Raw genomic sequence first — 19,554 nt, 5'->3', positions numbered from 1 at the left:
ACAACGATTTTATTAAAGTGCCTGAATAGCGACTCTCGCTAACAACGCGACGATATGCTAGAATCGCTAATCGATATCACATTCCTATTAAATTAGAATGTCATTTTATTAACCATTAGACAAGCAAACAATACACTAGTTAGCCAAAACCTGTGATGCGACAACATACTATTATTAACGTGCACTCGTCAGGATTACGAAGTTACCACAATTAGAACAGGATCAAATGTATTTGCGATGCACACACATTGAATACATACTAGTTCACGGTTCAAAACGATGGAATCTCATGCGGTCACAACCCATCTCACCCACGAACTGGTCCTGCGTGACGTGCAAGGGCGCGAGAAGCCGCGTCGAGGCTGCTCGAGCCGCGCTGGTCGAGCGAGGGAGCCGCGAGTTATGCCGTGGCTGCTCCTGGGCGAGCCGTGAGCACACAGGCCACGCCGCGCACAAGGGGGGCTCGGCCACGATGCACACCCGAGGAGAACCGGCCGAGGAGGCCGCGGCTGGGCCGCGCGAGGGCGCGCCGGACCGAACCGCGCGACGCCGGGGCCAAGCCGCACGCGCCGAGCGCCATGGCCGAAGGCACTTCGTGCACCACGTCGGGGGCACCGCGGGCTGGCCGCGCCGTGGACGCCACGAGCTAGCCGCGTCGGGCCGCCGCGAGCCTGCGCGTCGGGTCTGGTCGGGGCGGGCCGCCGCGCCAGGCCGCCACGCCGGGGTGCCCGTGCCAGAGCCGCGCCCGCGCCGGACCGCGGGTCCCGGGGTCGGCTAGGGTTTGGGGTGGGCAGCAGGAGGGCGAGTTCGTCCATGGATGGAGGAGCAAGAAACAGGGGGAGGCAGTTGGCGTTTGTGGCAGGGGAAGAGAGCCGTGCGAGAGGAGGGCGGCTGGAGGTGAGGGCGACGGCACTAGGGTTCGGGGAAAGGGGCGCGCGGGAGACAGGGGCGCGCGGGATGGGCCTAGTTGGGCCACGCGGCTGCGCGTGAGAGTGGGCCGGGGTGGAAAAATGGCGTGTGGGCCGCGCGGGAGGCTGGCTGGGTTTTGAGGAAAGCTTTTCTTTCTTCTTTTTTTATTCCTATTCGAATCTAAACATAGTTTTGAATCAAAGATTCAAATATATTTAATGAGTTTGAATTGATGCACAAACACAACAATTCGACACAAAAATATGCCTCGACATGCTATGCAACAATCAAGGACCCCCTTAGGGTTTTATTTTACGAGGATTATGCCAATATAAAACAAAAATAATTCTCCATTTTTGAGAAAAGATAAGGAAAGCAGAGAAATGACAGAGTAACAACCTGAATTTGTTGGATATTAGAAAAGAAATTTTATACCCCCCAAATTCAGGGTGTTACAAACCCCCCAGGTTGTCACATTGCAACCACTGCTCAGGAGAAGATAAAGTCATGGTGGAGGATTTCCAGGAGTTCCAAGAGTATGAGGAGTTCTAAGCGTGGGTTAGCGGCAAACCCCCAGTCAGCTGCCTGTGATGGCCGTGTTTAGCAACGTTTCATTTTCGCACTTTGATATATGTTAATGACTATGTGGATGTCTCGGACATCATGATATAATCAACTATTACCCTCTTTATGTTATTATTTGAGCACTGTGTGATGATGTCTGGTTATGTAACTACTGTGTACGTGCATTGCTGATCCTAGCACGTACATGGTTCGCATTCAGTTTGCCTTCCAAAACTGGGTGTGACATAAGTGGTATCAAAGCCGTGCTGACTGTAGGACCGCTAACCTAGAGTAGAATGACCGTCTGAGAATTATAGACCCATATTCTCACCTTGACCTTGGTGTCACTTCAAAAGTTGGCCATCTTGACCAATTCTATGTTCTATTATATATATTATACCTTGCTGAAAATTTTGTTTTATTTTATTTCCTAATCTTTTTTGTGGTCTACTTGCTGGTCATATTATTTCTGTTATTACTCTTATGCTTACGGTATCTTTTGTAGATGGCTCGTCTTAGATATATAGCATGGAAGTCAGTCATTCCTTTCTTGCCCTCTCGTCTCGTGAGGCATCCGCTTCGTCGCCTGGTGACTGGTCAGTCCAGCCATCTTGAGAGGTTGCACCATCGCTTGCATGAGGAGCAGGAGCGTCGATGATAGGAGCTGGAGCAGCAGGGCTTTTCTTCCTCACCTCAGTAGCAGGTAGAGTTTGCAAGGCGCTGCTCTCCTGTGTCCCCGCTGGAGGCGCCCCCTGCACCACCACTGGGCGTCCCCGTCGCTGGAGTAGCTGCTGGAGGAGACCCCGACGACGGAGGCAGCGATGACAGCAGCTCAAGCCATAGCACCGACCTTTCAGAGGAGCAGGAGCCAGAGGGATGGGTCGCCCGACCCATCACTCAATGCCACTCGTGGGTGTCACTTCCACGATGCGCTCGACACCTTGCTGCGCCAGGCACTCGACTGGCGCACTTGGTCCATCGAGTATCACTGTGTTGTCTTCCAGCACAGTCGCAGGGCATACCCGTACCGCAGGGAGGCGACATGCTTGGTGCACCGTTCGGAGGATAGTCTCTAGGGTGCGGAGATCTGCTCGGAGCATTATTCTATCTCTGAGCGGGACTCAACTGAGGCGGCCATGCAAGATGCAGCACGGCGTGCGCTTTCGCACTACTGCTCAGTGTTTGGTGGGGTGGCTGATGGTCTTGACCTGAGGTATTACCCCCGTCATTCATCTGGCAGCACAGGAGGCGTGGTTGTCTCACCTAATGGTGAGGACAATCCTAGGTTGAGCAGCACAGTCATCCTAGCTGTCGTGCTAAACACGGAGCTGGACCACGCTTTAGACGAGCTGTGTAGGGCTCGTGCTTAGATCGCCCATTACGGGCTAAGCGCGCGGAGCGTCGTCACCTACCGGATGGCTCTCCCACCCCAGTCGAGACTCAGCACCCATACCGCTCGCCTCGGCGTGGGCGCCATGTCTGGCAACCCCGACTGCAGGAACAGGATAAATTTAGGACCATAGATCGTCAGCGCTGGATCTTGTAATTAAACTTTAAGATAGAACATCTTAGTCTTAGTCTTATTCTTAGTTAGTCTTAGTTAGTCAGGGTAGTTTTCTTATCCTGTGTTTTTATGCTTGTCATGATGAACGATGATGGATTTGGATCTTTGTAATGACTATCGCCAGAGTGTGGGTACCCCCTGCATTTTGGTTTAGCTGTTAATAATAATAAAATTAGTTATCTAGTTGGGAAGCCTTTTTACCTCTACTTTCCTCTTTATCTGAAGAGCTGTGTTTGCCTGTGTTGGAAGTCAGTGATGATGCTTGTTTGTTCAGTGTTGTGGAAAACTCTAAACCCTTTTCTTATGCTGCAAGATTTGCAAGATCAGTTCTAATGTGTGATTACCTTCCACAGATGTCAGATAACAGGCGCAGAGGAGGGAGGCGTGCTCAGCAGGAGCAGCAGGCATCGCAAGATGAGGCACCTCAGCGACAGTTGCCACCACCGCCCCTGATGACAATAGAGAAGATGTTTTTGATGCAGACTCAGGCAGTCCAGGCGATTGGTTAGACTCTGGCCGCCATGCAAAAAGTGCAACAGCAACAACTCCCACCTTAACCCTCAGATGCAAGTGCAGATGCCTAAGATGCCTAGAGATAAGCATGCAAAATTCATGAGAGGTCATCCCCCAGTGTTCTCTCACTTTACTGACCCCATGGATGTTGAAGATTGGCCACGTACTATGGAGTGGGAGATGCACACCGCTCAGTGTGATGACAGAGAGAAGGTTCTGTATGGTTCCTGTCTGTTGAGGGGAGCAGCTCAATCTTGGTGGGAGTCCTACCTCACCACCCATGCCGATCCCGATGCCATCTCTTGGTAAGAATTCAGAGACAATTTTCATCAGTATCATGTTCTAGCAGGTCTGATGACAGTGAAGAAATAGGAATTTTTGGCGCTCAAGCAAGGGCCCATGTCAGTCAGTGAGTACAAAGACAGGTTTCTGCAGCTGTCCCACTATGCTCCCGAAGATGTCAACACAGATGCCAAGAGGCAGTATCATTTCTTGAGAGGCTTAGTCGATCCCCTGCACTATGAGCTGATGAACCATACCATCCCCACATTTCAGCACCTGATCGACAGAGCAATCATGATTGAGAAGAAGCGCAAGGAGATGGAGGATCACAAGCGCAAGGTCGGTGGACCTCAGCCCGAGAGCAACAATCGCCCGTGTTTCTTAGGTAACCCACCCTAGCAGTTCAAGCTGAATCAGCGACCGCCTTAGCAACAGTTCCAGAGGCAGTACCCTCAGCAACAGCAGCAGTACCACACTCAACAATCAGACAGCAGGAAGTCAGTTCTAGAGACAAAATCACTAGGCACCTCGTTTTCCTGCCCCAGCAACCAACCAGAGCATTCAAGCAGCCCAAGTGCAAGGAGAAGGCAGAGGATGCTTCCATTGTGGAGAGCAAGGCCATTGGGCAATGCATTGTCTGAAGAAGGTAGCTCAACAACAGCCAGGCCCTAGTGCCTAGCGAAGCAGAATATACCTCTGTCAGGAGTAGGCAATCATGTTCAGACGCGCTACAACCAAGGGAGACTGAACCATTTGGAGGCTGAAGCAGTCTAGGAAACGCCAGGCACGGTAGTAGGTATGTTTCCAGTCGAATCCCATCTTGTAGAAGTGTTATTTGATACTGGAGCAACACATTCATTTATCATTGCATCATGGGTAGAAGCGCATAATCTTCCAATAACCACCATGTCAACACCAATTCAAATTGAGTCAGCCGGTGGAAAAGTTCGATCCGATAGTGTATGCTTGAATGTAATTGTGGAAATAAGGGGGGGGGGGTAGAATTTCCTGCTAACCTCATAGTGATGGGTACTCAGGGAATAGATGTTATCCTAGGGATAAATTGACTAGATAAGTACCAAGCAGTTATTAGCTGTGATAAGAGGACAGTGAAGTTGGTGTCCCCAATAGGAGAAGAAGTGGTGACCGAGCTAGTCTCACCTGAGCCAAGGAAAGGAAGTTGTCACCAGATGGCTATTGATAGCAAAGATATCAATCCACTTGAAGCTATCAAGGTTGTGTCAGATATTCCTGATGTGTTCCCTAAAGATCTACCAGGTATGCCACCTGAGCAGAAAGTTGAGTTTGCCATATAGCTTATTCCTGGAATCACCCCTATTTATAAAAGAGCCTATAGAGTATTTGGACTAGAATTGGTTGAGCTCAAGAAGAAAATAGATGAGCTGTCAGAGAAAGGTTACATCAGACCAAGTACCTCACCTTGGGCCGCCCCTGTCCTGTTCGAGGAGAAGAAAGATGGCACTAGGAGAATGTGCATCGATTACCGAGCTCTGAATGAAGTCACAATCAAGAACAAGTACACCCTGCCCAGAATAGAAGATCTGTTTGACCAATTGAGAGGAGCCAGCGTGTTCTCGAAGATAGATCTGAGGTCAGGTTATCATCATGTCACACCCGGTTCTGGGGGCCAAACCGAATGCATAGCATATGTGTGCCAAGATCCATTTTCCACACATATGTTGACGTCACAAGTGTAATATATCAAAAGACAATGCAAAAAAGCATAAAGAGAGTAGAATATCTTTATTACATCATCCATACATAAGTATCTTAAATAGTATCATTAAAGTATAGCGCAAATAACATGGGTAATTTCCCACACGAAGATGACCGGTGCATCGTTAGACTCAGTATTCATCAAAATCTCCATCAAGGTGTTTTTCATCACCCTCTAATCAAAATATTAGCAAGGGTGAGTGAAAGTCGCCTAGAGGGGGGTGGATAGGCGGAAACTGAAATTTATAAACTTAAAGCACAACTACAAGCCGGGGTTAGCGTTAGAAATAAAATCGAGTCAAAAAGAGAGGGGAAAACAAATCATCCAAAGAAATAGAGCGGATGACACGGTGATTTGTTTTACCGAGGTTCGGTTCCAAAGAACCTAATCCCCGTTGAGGTGGTCACAAAGATCGGGTATCTTTCAACCCTTTCCCTCTCTCAAACGGTCACCTAGACCGAGTGAGCTTTCTCCTTAATCAAACGGGTCACTTAGACCCTGCAAGGACCACCACACAATTGGTGTATCTTGCTTTGATTACAAGTGCTTTTAAGAACAAGAATGGGGAAGAAGAAAGTGATCCAAGAACAAGAGCTCAAAGAACACGAGCAAAACTCTCTCTCTCTAGTCACTATTTGTTTGGAGTGGATTTGGGACTTGGAGAGGCTTTGATTCTTTTGAATTGTGTCTTGTATTGATTGCACTAGCTCTTGTATTGAATGAGATGTCCGAAAAACTTGGATGCTTGGAGTGGTGGTGGTTGGGGGGTATTTATAGCCCCAACCACCAAACCAACCGTTGGGGAGGCTGTCTGTCGATGGGCGCACTGGACAGTCCGGTGCGCCACCAGACACTGTCCGGTGCGCCAGCCACGTCACCCAACCCTTAGGGTTCTGACGGTTTCGACCGTTGGAGCTCTGACATCTTGGGGCACCGGACAGACACTGTTCATTGTCCGGTGCTCCTTCTGGCACTACTCTGACTCTACGTGAACTGTCTGCGCACTATTCACGTTGCAGGCGACCGTTGAAGTCGACCGTTGCGCTTGCTAGCCATTGCACCACTGGCACATCGGACAGTCCGGTGGCACACATGACAGTCCGGTGAATTATAGCGGAGTGGCGCCTCAGAAACCCGAAGGTGAAGAGTTCAGTCTGTACGACCCCTAGTGCATCGGACACTGTCCGGTGGCACACCGTACAGTCCGGTGCGTCAGACCAGGGTTCTCTTTGGTATCTTTTGCTCCATTCTTTTGAACCCTAAGTTTGATCGTTTTATTGGTTTGTGTTGAACCTTTTGCACTTGTAGAATATATAATCTAGAGCAAACTAGTTAGTCCAATTATTTGTGTTGGGCATTTCAACCACCAAAATCATTTAGGAAAAGGTTTTACCCTATTTCCCTTTCAATCTCCCCCTTTTTGGTGATTGATGCCAACACAAACCAAAGCAAATATATAAGTGCAGAATTGAACTAGTTTGCATAAGGCAAGTGCAAAGGTTGCTTTGAATTAAACCAATTTATACTTACACTAGATATGCATGGATTGCTTTCTTTCTTTTAACATTTTGGACCACATTTGCACCACTTGTTTTTTTTGCAAATTCTTTTGGAAAATCTTTTCAAAGTCTTTTTGCAAATAGTCAAAGGTACATGAATAAGGTTTCGAGAAGCATTTTCAAGATTTGAAATTTTTCCCCCCTGTTTCAAATGCTTCTTCTTTGACTTAAACAAAACTCCCTCTGGATGAAATTCTCCTCTTAGTTTTCAAGAGGGTTTTGAGTTTTAGATACCTTATTGAAAAATCTTTGACACTATGTATAGATACCAATTGAGATATAATTTCTAGGGGAATACCAATTTTGAAAGATACCAATTGAAAACTTTATTTCGAAATTTTGAAATTGGTGGTGGTGCGATCCTTTTGCTTTGGGCTAATACTCTCTCCCCCTTTGGCATAATCGCCAAAAATGGAGCCTTTGTGAGCCCTTTTACTTTTTCCCCGTTGGTATGAGTAATAAGAGTGAAGATTATACCAATTGAGAGTGGAGTAATGGTGAAGGGTAAATAATACCGATAGAGTGGAGTGGAAGCCATTGTCTTCGCCGAAGACTCCATTTCCCTTTCAATCCACGACTTAGTATTGGAAGAAACTTGAAAACACATTAGTCGTAGACATAAAAGAGATATGATCAAAAAGTATATAAATGAGCTATGTGTGCAAAGTGTCAATCAAAGTTCCGAGAATCAAGAATGTTTAGCTCATTCCTATGTTTGGTAAAGGTTTTCTCATCTAATGGTTTGGTGAAGATATCGGCTAATTGTTCTTTGGTGCTAACATAAGCTATCTCGATATCCCCCCATTTGTTGGTGATCCCTCAAAAAGTGATACCGAATGGCTATGTGCTTAGTGCGGTTGTGTTCAACGGGATTATCCGCCATGCGGATTGCACTCTCATTATCACATAGGGGAGGGACTTTGCTCAATTTGTAGCCATAGTCCCTAAGGGTTTGCCTCATCCAAAGCAATTGCGCGCAACAATGGCCTACGTCAATGTACTCGACTTTGGCGGTAGAAAGAGCTACTGAGTTTTGTTTCTTTGAAGCCCAAGACACCAGGGATCTTCCCAGAAACTGACAAGTCCCTAATGTGCTCTTCCTATCAATTTTACACCCTGCCCAATCAGCATTTGAATAACCTATTAAATCTAAAGTGGATCCCTTGGGGTACCAAAGACCAAACTTAGGTGTATAAACTAAATATGTTATGATTTGTTTCAGGACCCTAAGGTGAATTTCCTTAGGATCGGCTTGGAACCTTGCACACATGCATATAGAAAGCATAATATCCGGTCGAGATGCACATAAATAGAGTAAAGATCCTATCATCGACCGGTAAACCTTTTGATCTACGGATTTACCTCCCGTGTCGAGGTCGAGATGCCCATTTGTTCCCATGGGTGTCTTGATGGGCTTGGCATCCTTCATTCCAAACTTGGTAAGTATGTCTTGAATGTACTTCGTTTGACTGATGAAGGTGCCCTCTTGGAGTTGCTTGACTTGAAATCCTAGAAAATACTTAAACTCCCCCATCATAGACATCTCGAATTTTTGAATCATGATCCTACTAAACTCTTCACGAGTTGTTTTGTTAGTAGACCCAAATATGATATCATCAACACAAATTTGGCATACAAACAAATCATTTGCAATAGTTTTAGTAAAGAGAGTAGGATCGGCTTTTCCGACCTTGAAACCATTAGTGATAAGAAAATCTCTTAGGCATTCATACCATGCTCTTGGGGCTTGCTTGAGCCCATAAAGCGCCTTAGACGGTTTATAAACGTGATTAGGGTACTCACTATCTTCAAAGCCGAGAGGTTGCTCAACATAGACCTCTTCCTTGATTGGTCCATTGAGGAAGTCACTTTTCACGTCCATTTGGTAAAGCTTAAAGCCATGGTAAGTAGCATAGGCAAGTAATATGCGAATTGACTCAAGTCTAGCTACGGGTGCATAGGTTTCACCGAAATCCAAACCTTCGACTTGTGAAGAGCCCTTGGCCACAAGTCGGGCTTTGTTCCTTGTCACCACACCATGCTCATCTTGCTTGTTGCGGAATACCCACTTGGTTCCTACAACATTTTGGTTAGGACGTGGAACTAAATGCCATACCTCATTCCTTGTGAAGTTGTTGAGTTCCTCTTGCATTGCCAACAGCCAATCTGAATCTCTTAATGCATCTTTAACCCTGTATGGCTCAATAGAAGACACAAAAGAGTAATGTTCACAAAAATGAGCGACTCAAGATTGAATTGTTACCCCCTTATGAATATCACCAAGGATGGAGTTCACACGGTGATCTCTTTGAATTGCTTGGTGGACTCTTGGGTGGGGCGGTATTTGACCCTGTATTTCCTGATCATCTTCCTTGTCTTGATCATTATCATCTCCCCCTTAATCATTGTCCTCCTCTTGAGGTGGCTCATCCTCTTGATATTCATTGTCATCATTTTGAACTTGATCCTTATCTTGGGTTGGTGGAGATGCTTGCATGAAAGATGACGGTTGATCTTGTGCTTGAATTGGCTCTTTGGGTTCCTTAGGACACACGTCTCCAATGGACATGTTCCTTAGCGCGACGCATGGAGCCTCTTCATCATCTAGCTCATCAAGATCAACTTGTTCCACTTGGGAGCCATTAGTCTCATCAAACACAATGTCACAAGAAACCTCAACTAATCCAGTGGATTTGTTGAAGACTCTATATGCCCTTGTGTTTGAATCATATCCTAGTAAAAAGCCTTCCACAACCTTAGGAGCAAATTCAGATTTTCTACCTCTTTTAACAAGAATAAAACATTTGCTACCAAAGACTCTAAAATATGAAACATTGCGCTTTTTACTGGTTAGGAGTTCATATGATGTCTTCTTGAGGATTCAGTGAAGGTAGAGCCGGTTGGTGGAGTAGCAGGCGGTGTTAATCGCCTCAGCCCAAAACTGGCCTGGAGTCTTGTACTCATCAAGCATGGTCCTCGCCATGTCTAATAGAGTTCTATTCTTCCTCTCCACTACACCATTTTGCTGAGGTGTGTAGGGAGAAGAGAACTCATGCTTGATGCCCTCCTCCTCAAGAAAGCCTTCAATTTGAGAGTTCTTGAACTCCATTCCATTATCGCTTCTTATCTTCTTGATTCTCAATCCGAACTCGTTTTGAGCCCGTCTCAAGAATCCCTTTAAAGTCTCTTGGGTTTGAGATTTTTCCTGCAAAAAGAATACCCAAGTGAAGCGAGAATGATCATCCATAATTACAAGACAATACTTACTCTCACCGATGCTTATGTAAGCAATCAGGCCGAATAAATCCATGTGTAGTAGCTCAAGCGGCCTGTCGGTCGTCATGATGTTCTTGTGTGGATGATGGGCACCAACTTGCTTCCCTGCTTGACATGCGCTACATATCCTGTATTTCTCAAAATGAACATTTGTTAGTCCGAAAATGTGTTCTCCCTTTAGAAGCTTATGAAGATTCTTCATCCCAACATGGGCTAGTCGGCGATGCTAGAGCCAACCCATATTAGTCTTAGCAATTAAGCAAGTATCAAGTTCAACTCTATTAAAATCAACCAAGTATAGCTGACCCTCTAATACTCCCTTAAATGCTACTGAATCATCACTTCTTCTAAAGACAGTAACACCTATATCCGTGAAAAGATAGTTGTAACCCATTTTGCATAATTGTGAAACTGAAAGCAAGTTATACTCTAAGAATCTACAAGAAAAACATTGGAAATAGAATGGTCAGGAGATATAGCAATTTTACCAAGTCCTTTGACCAAACCTTGATTTCCATCCCCGAATGTGATAGCTCTTTGGGGATCTTCGTTTTTCTCGTAGGAGAACATTCTTTTCTCCCCTGTCATGTGGTTTGTGCATCCGCTATCAATAATCCAACTTGAGCCCCCGGATGCATGAACCTACAAAACAAGTTTAGGCCTTGTTCTTAGGTACCCAAACGGTCTTGGGTCCTTTCACATTTGAAACACGCACCTTAGGTACCCAAACACAAGTCTTTGATCCCTTGTGTTTGCCCCCAACATATTTGGCAACTACTTTGCCTGATTTGTTAGTAAGCACATATGACACATCAAAAGTTTTAAATGAAATGCTAGGCTCATTTGATGCAGTAGGAGATTTCTATTTAGGCAACTTAACATGGGATGATTGCCTAGAGCTAGAAGTCTCATTCTTATACATAAAAGCATGATGGGAAACAGAATGAGATTTCTTAGCATGAATTCTCCTAATCTTGTGCTCAGGATAACCAGCAGGATATAAAATGTAACCCTCGTTATCCTGAGCCATTGGAGCCTTGCCCTTAACAAAATTAGACAATCTTTGAGGGGCATTAAGATTGACATTGCTTCCCTGTTGGAAACCAATGCCATCCTTGGTGCCAGGGCGTCTCCCATTATAGAGCATACTTCTAGCAAATTTAAATTTTTCATTTTCAATTTCATGCTCATTAATTTTAGTGGTTAGTTGAGCTATGTGATCATTTTGTTGTTTAGTTAAAGCTAGGTGATCATGAATAGCATCAACATTAATGTCTCTACATCTAGTACAAATAGTAACATGATTAACATTAGATGTAGAGGGTTTGCAAGCATTTAATTCATCAATCTTAGCATGTAACATGGCCTTCTCATTTCTAAGATTGGAAATAGAAACATTGCAAACATTCAAATCTTTAGCCTTAGAAATTAATTTGTCATTTTCGATTTTAAGGCTAGAAAGTGATTTGTTCAATTTATCAATCTTAGCAATTAAACTAGCATTATCATTTTTAAGATTGACAAGAGAATCATCACAAAAATTTAACTTCTCAACCTTAGCAAGTAATTTGGCATTCTCAGTTCTAAGGTTAGAGACAGTGTCATGGCAAATGCTAAGCTCTTTAGACAAGTTTTCATTTTTCTCTACTTCGTAAGCATAAGCATTTTTGACTTTAACATGCTTTTTGTTTTCCTTAATCAGAAATTCCTCTTGGCTATCCAAGAGTTCATCCTTCTCATGAATGACACCTATCAATTCATTCAATTTTTCTTTTCGTTGCATGTTTAAGTTGGCAAAAAGAGCAAACAAATCATCACTAGAGCTATCCTTGACACTAGATGTCGTATATTTAGTGGAGGCTCTAGATTTTACCTTCTTCTTTTTGCCATCCTTTGCCATGAGGCACTTGTGGTCGGCGTTGGGGAAGAGGAGGCCCTTGTTGACGGTGATGTTGGCGGCGTCCTCGTCAGAGGAGGAGTCAGTGGATCTCTCTTCGGAGTCCCATTCCCGGCATACATGGGCATCACCATCCTTCTTCTTGTAGTATCTTTTCTTTTCCTTCCTCTTTCCCTTCTTGTTGTTGCCCCTGTCACTATCACTAGATAATGGACATTTAGCAATAAAATGACCGGGCTTACCACATTTGTAGCACACTTTCTTGGAGCGGGGTTTGTAATCCTTCCCCCTCCTTTGTTTGAGGATTTGGCGGAAGCTCTTGATGATGAGCGCCATTTCCTTGTTGTCGAGCTTGGAGGCGTCAATGGGGAGTCTACTTGATGTAGACTCTTCTTTCTTTTCTTCCGTCGCTTTGAATGCGACGGGTTGCACTGCACCTCAGGTGTGGAGGTGCCGCCTTGCTCGATGATTTGTTTGGAGCCTTTGATCATCAACTCAAAGCTCACAAACTTTCCTATCACTTCCTCAGGAGACATTAGCTTGTATCTAGGATCACCAAGAATTAATTGAACTTGTGTAGGATTACGAAAAACAAGTGATCTTAGAATAACCTTGACCATTTCATGGTCATCCCATTTGGTGCTCCTGAGGTTGCGCACTTGGTTGACCAAGGTCTTGAGCCGGTTGTACATTGCTTGTGGCTCCTCTCCTTGGTTGAGGACGAATCGACCGAGCTCCCCCTCGATCGTCTCCCGCTTGGTGCTCTTGGTCACCTCATCCCCCTCGTGCGCGGTTTTGAGTATGTCCCATATCTCCTTGGCACTCTTCAACCCTTGCACCTTATTATACTCCTCTCGACATAGAGAGGCGAGGAGTATAGTGGTGGCTTGGGAGTTGAAGTGCCGGATTTGGGCGACCTCGTCCGAGTTGTAGCCTTCATCCCCCATGGATGGTACCTGTGCTCCAAACTCAACAATGTCCCAAATGCTAGCATGGAGTGAGGTTAGATGTTGCCTCATTTTATCACTCTACATACAATAATCTTCACCGTAAAAAACCGGTGGTTTGCCTAATGGGACGGAAAGTAAAGGAGTGTGTTTGGAAATGTGGGGATAGCGTAAGGGGATCTTACTAAACTTCTTGCGCTCATGGAGCTTAGAAGTGACGGACGGAGCGTCGGAGCCGGAGGTGGATGGTGACGAAGAATCGGTCTCGTAGTAGACCACCTTTTTCATCTTCTTTTTCTTGTCGTCGCTCCGATGCGACTTGGCATGTAAAGGGGATCCCTTCATTTTTGTTGCCGGACTCCCCCGATGGAGCCTTCCCGTGGCTTGTAGACTTGTCACCGCCGGTCACGATCTCCTTCTTGGTGTGATCTCCCGACATCACTTCGAGTGTTTAAATTCTAATGAAGTACCGAACTCTGATACCAATTGAGAGTCGCCTAGAGGGGGGGGGGGGGGGGGTGGATAGGCGGAAACTGAAATTTATAAACTTAAAGCATAACTACAAGATGGGTTAGCGTTAAAAATAAAACCGAGTCAAAAAGAGAGGGGAAAACAAATCAACCAAAGAAATAAAGCGGATGACACAATGATTTGTTTTACCGAGGTTCGGTTCTAAAGAACCTAATCCCTGTTGAGGTGGTCACAAAGACCGGGTCACTTTCAACCCTTTCCCTCTCTCAAACGGTCACCTAGACCGAGTGAGCTTTCTCCTTAATTAAACGGGTCACTTAGACCCCGTAAGGACCACCACACAATTGGTGTCTCTTGCTTTGATTACAAGTGCTTTGAAGAACAAGAATGGGGAAGAAGAAAACGATCCAAGAACAAGAGCTCAAAGAACACGAGCAAAACTCTCTCTCTAGTCACTATTTGTTTGGAGTGGATTTGGGACTTGGAGAGGCTTTGATTCTTTTGAATTGTTGTATTGGTTGCACTAGCTCTTGTATTGAATGAGATGTCTAAAAAACTTGGATTCTTGGAGTGGTGGTGGTTGGGGGGTATTTATAGCCCCAACCACCAAACCAACCGTTGGGGAGGCTGTTTGTCGATGGGCGCACCGAACAGTCCGGTGCGCCAGCCACGTCATCCAACCGTTAGGGTTCTGACGGTTTTGACCCTTGGAGCTCTGACATCTTGGGGCACCGGACATGCATTGTTCACTGTTCTGTGGTCCTTCTGGCGCTGCTCTGATTCTGTGCGAACTGTCCGCACACTGTTCACGTTGCAGGCGACCGTTGAAGTCGACCGTTGCGCTTGCTAGCCGTTGCACCGGTGGCACACCGGACAGTCCGGTGAATTATAGCGGAGTGGCGCCTGAGAAACTCGAAGGTGAAGAGTTCAATCTGTACGGCCCCTGGTGCACCGGACACTGTCCGGTGCGCCAGACCAGGGTTCTCTTCGGTTTCTTTTGCACCTTTCTTTTGAACCCTAACTTTGATCTTTTTATTGGTTTGTGTTGAACCTTTGGCACCTGTAGATTATATAATCTAGAGCAAACTAGTTAGTCCAATTATTTGTGTTGGGCATTTCAACCACCAAAATCATTTAGGAAAAGGTTTGACCCTATTTCCCTTTCAGTGAGCTCACTTATGATCGGGGCTCAGCAAGTGGGGGAAATTATGCAAGTTTAACAAGGTAAGGCTAAGGTTAAGCGGTAAGCATTTTTGTTGGTCAATATTTTATTAGCAACACCTGTCTTACTAATAAGTGTGTCCCAAATATTCCAATTAATCAAAAGCATAAGATTATATAAAAAACTCTTAAGTGAAATCACTTAAGCAAACCATTTGTGAATCATCGGATCATGATTTATTCTCCATCTTTATGTTCAATTATCATGTGAGGGTCTAGGTTGCTCTTAACCGTGAGCACGACTGACATATCAGTTTTACACTCTGCATAGGTGGTACATCTTTATCCACAAGCCGTGTATCCCATCTAGCCTGGGTTGTACCGATCCTTAAACACTGCCAAGGTGAATGGCTAGGGATCCACTATGAGGTTTTCACAAAATACACTTAATACAAAGCAACCTGCTAATGTTTCTAAGTCGGTGTGGAGGCCCTCTAGGCGAGGTACCTTAGCCAAGAATACGTCCCCATGTTAACATGAGCTGTCATCACTGCCGCTCCCCCTCTTACCCATATTTCAGGTAAGGTTGCTAGGTACTAAGCATATAAAGCTAATCACCAAAGCTAGAGCCATTATAGCACTCGTGGTTGCACTATTATCCTGGGTGGTCACTCCATGTTCCATATATTATGAAATAATCTTGTTTAACCATCGTGTTAACATCATAATACAATTTCATTTCCTGAACAATAGTATCAGTGAAAAAGTGACCTCATGTTTATCAAGTTGAGCGATAGCAACAATAGCAAAGCATAGTATTTTTCCTAGGGTAATCAAGGAATAAAGTCGGTAATTCTAGGAAATCCTTAATTAGGCAAATCCAATCAAATTATGCAATATATCCAAAACGTAAACATTATTATATGCATTACTTGGGTACAAATAGAATATGCAGAGGGAGAATCCACTTGCCTTGCTCGAAAGTGTCCAGTAGGTCGTCCTCGAATGAGTTTGGTTCGTCTACCTCACAGTCAACTTCTAGCATCGATTTGCGTATCGTACATACAAAAAGAATACATACGCCAAATAAATAAACATACACCATTATAGGAGTAATCATTCACCATTATGTACACATTCATACATCACACAATTATCCTCATAAATACGTCTAAAAGCGTAAATACTTATTAATCCATTATGACCATTACTGTGAGTCAATATTGGTGAAAATATGAGTAGGTGACTATAACACTAATTTTATCTAGTATAATATATACTAACAATCTTTATAGAAAATAAATGCTAATTATTTTCTTTATTACTAATAATAGACTTCTAAGTTTTATCCCTTTTATTTCTAAATAGAAATTATGCGTATAGCTAAAAATTGTTTATTTATAATTCCACTAACATAATATTCTAAGAATTAATGTAAATTACTACTTGGACTTTTAATAACATAATCATGATTATTATGACATAAATAAGTGTTTTACTAATTCTAAGTAATTAAGTGCTATACTTATGAATACCTTTATTATGACTAGTACAAACCTATTTTCACCTGACCGAAAATACGTGGTCTAGTATTTTCTTCTACTTCCTCATATCAATAAAGTTACACTTAAAACACTACTAACAATTATGATTCCATGTGCTAGAGTGAAGTTTAATTGTAAACGTTTCTAGTATGAAAATCACCGAGTTAGTGAATAGTGACATTATTCATTTTTAAAATATAAAATCATACACATGTTCAAAATATTGTTGTAGGGTTTGATTATGGCTACATGTATACATCAGAGTCTCTTTTCGATAATCTATAAACTGAAAATCTCGAAATTAATTTAATTTACAAAATCAGGGACTAAATTACAAAATTGCCTTCTTCTACCTTGGAGCTTCTTGCTCAAGCGCAGGAAACTTGACGAGCAGGGAGGGAGCAGGGAGGCTCGGCGTCGGGTAGGGGAGAAGGGGCTCGGCAGAGTGGCCGGGGATGATGGTGTTGGGCACGGATGGCGGAGCTTCGGCGATGAACGACAACGTGGCGGACAGTCTGGTCGTGGGCGGCGCAGGTGAGCTTACGGAGCGAGGAGAGCCAGAGAGAGAGGTCGAGCTCGGGGAGGGAGAGAGAGGGATGTGCTCGGCTTTTATAGTGAGAGGAGAGGGAGAGCCGGGGAGGGAACGACCGTCAATGGCGGCTACAATGTCATCAATGGTGTCGGTTTAATGGGGAGGAAATGGGGGAGAGAGAGATGGCGACATCGGTTTCTAGCTCGGAGTAACGGACGGGGAAGGCGAGCGGGCGCGAGGTCGTCGTGCGCGGTGTAGGCGGCTCGGTAGCGCGGGGAAGACAGACCGCGGGGCCCTGACAGGTGGGTCCCGCCGGTCGGTGAGAGAAAATGGAGGGGGAAAGGGCGGCTGGCCGGCTGGGCCTCAATGGACCAGAATGGCCGGTAGGGCTAGGGTTTCAAATTTTTTTCTTTTCTATTTAAAAATATAATATATTTTTAAATGAGTCTAAAAATCATAATAATTATACCAAAATTATTTATAACTAAAATATTTATTTTTGGACCAATATTTCTATATTAATTAATTGGATTTTTTTTAATATAGAAGAGATTCTATCCAACATCCAAAAATCAAATATGAGCAAACAAAATTATTATAAATGCAAATAAAAATGAAACACTTGAAATAAAATTCATTACCAAAATTTACCACTAATAATCTAAATACATTATTTTTAATTGATGGTTTTTATAGTATTACAAACCTACCCCCTTAAAAGAATCTCGTCCTCGAGATTAAGAAATTTCTGAGAATAACTAGGGGAATTCTGCTCTGAGTTCATCTTCTCTTTCCCAAGTGGCCTCATCTTCCGAATGGGGACTCCACTGAACTTTACATATATGGATAACTTTACTCCGTGTAATTCTGCGAGATGTTTCCAAAATTCTGATAGGGTACTCCGAATAAGCCAAATCCTCCTTAACATTGAGTTCTTCCATAGGTAATTGTTCTTCCGGTACCCTTAAGCATTTCTTAAGTTGTGACACATGAAATACGTCATGCACATCCGACAAACTATCGGGTAGCTCTAACTGGTATGCTACTTCACTTTTTTCTTTCCAAAACCTTGAACGAGCCAATGTAGCGAGGAGATAGTTTACCCTTAACCTTAAATCTTTTCATGCCTCTCATCGGTGAAACTTTAAGGTATACGAAGTCTCCTACTTCGAATATCAACTCTCTTCTTCTATTGTTAGCATATCTTTTCTGTCTCGATTGTGCCGTCTTCAAATTCTCTCTGATAATCTGTACTTGCTTTTCTGCTTCTTGGAGAATTTCTGGACCAAATACTTGAGTTTCTCCGGTCTAATTCCAATAAAGCAGGGTTCTACATTTTCGTCAATAAAGGGCTTCGAACGGTGCCATTTTTAGACTTCCCTGGTAACTATTGTTGTATGAGAATTCTGCATAAGGCAAACTTTTATCCCAGCTTCTACCATGCTTTAGAGTGCAAGCTCTTAACATATCTTCCAACATTTGGTTTGTTCTTTCCGTTTGTCCATCCGTTTGCGGATGATAAGCTGAGCTAAAGTTTAGCTTGTTATCCATGGACTCATGTAGCCTTTTCCAAAAGCGCAAGGTAAATTGGGTTCCTTGATCTGGTACGATCTTCTTTGGTACTCCGCACAGACAAACAATTCTTGACATGTATAACTCTGCTAACTGAGCTCCTAAGTAAGTTGTCTTCACAGGTATAAAGTGTGCCACTTTAGTCAACATGTCTACTATGACCCATATTGAATCATAGCCATCCCGAGTACGGGGTAGTCCAACTATGAAATCCATACCGATTTCTTCCCATTTCTATTTAGGTACCTTGAGAGGTTGTAGTAATCCTACTGGTCTTTGGTGTTCGGCTTTAGCTCGTTGACATACGTCACATAGTGCAACATGAGTAGCCACATCTCTTTTCAAACCGTACCACGCCAATACTTTTCCTTTAGATCCCGGTACATCTTTGTGCTTCCAATGTGAATAGAGTAAGGCGAATCATGGGCTTCTCTTAAAATATGTTGGCATAGGTGTTCGACTTTTGGTTCACAGATTCTCTTTTTAAACCGTACTGTGCCTTGTTCATCTTCTGTGAAATCTGGGGCTTTAGCCAAACCAATCAAAGTTTTAATTTCCTTAATTTTCTCATCAGATTCCTATCCTTTACGAGTCTCTTGTTCCAACGTAGATTCAACTTCCATAACTGTTGCTTCCATATTATTGAACATACCAAGGTTGAGTTGCTTCATTTCCCAGCACAATTCCTGTGACATCAAATGAGTAGTGATGATGTTCACTTGACCTTTACAACTCAAAGCATCAACCACCATATTTGCTTTTCCTGGGTGATATTGTATTTCCAAATCATAGTCTTTGATTAACTCAAGCCATCTTCTCTGTCTTAGGTTGAGTTCTTTCTGAGTGAATATGTATTTCAAGCTTTTGTGATCCATGAAGATTTTGCACTTGTTTCCAATCATATAGTGTCTGCAAATCTTCAAAGCATGCACTACGACAGCTAGTTCCAAGTCATGTGTAGGATAATTCTTCTCATGCTTTCTCAACTGCCATGAGGCGTAAGCTATTACTTTTCCTTCTTGCAT

Source organism: Zea mays, chromosome 5, assembly GCF_902167145.1.
Source record: "Zea mays cultivar B73 chromosome 5, Zm-B73-REFERENCE-NAM-5.0, whole genome shotgun sequence".
NCBI lineage: Eukaryota > Viridiplantae > Streptophyta > Magnoliopsida > Poales > Poaceae > Zea > Zea mays.
The sequence above is the reverse complement of the archived record's forward strand: the minus strand, read 5'-3'. Positions refer to the sequence as shown.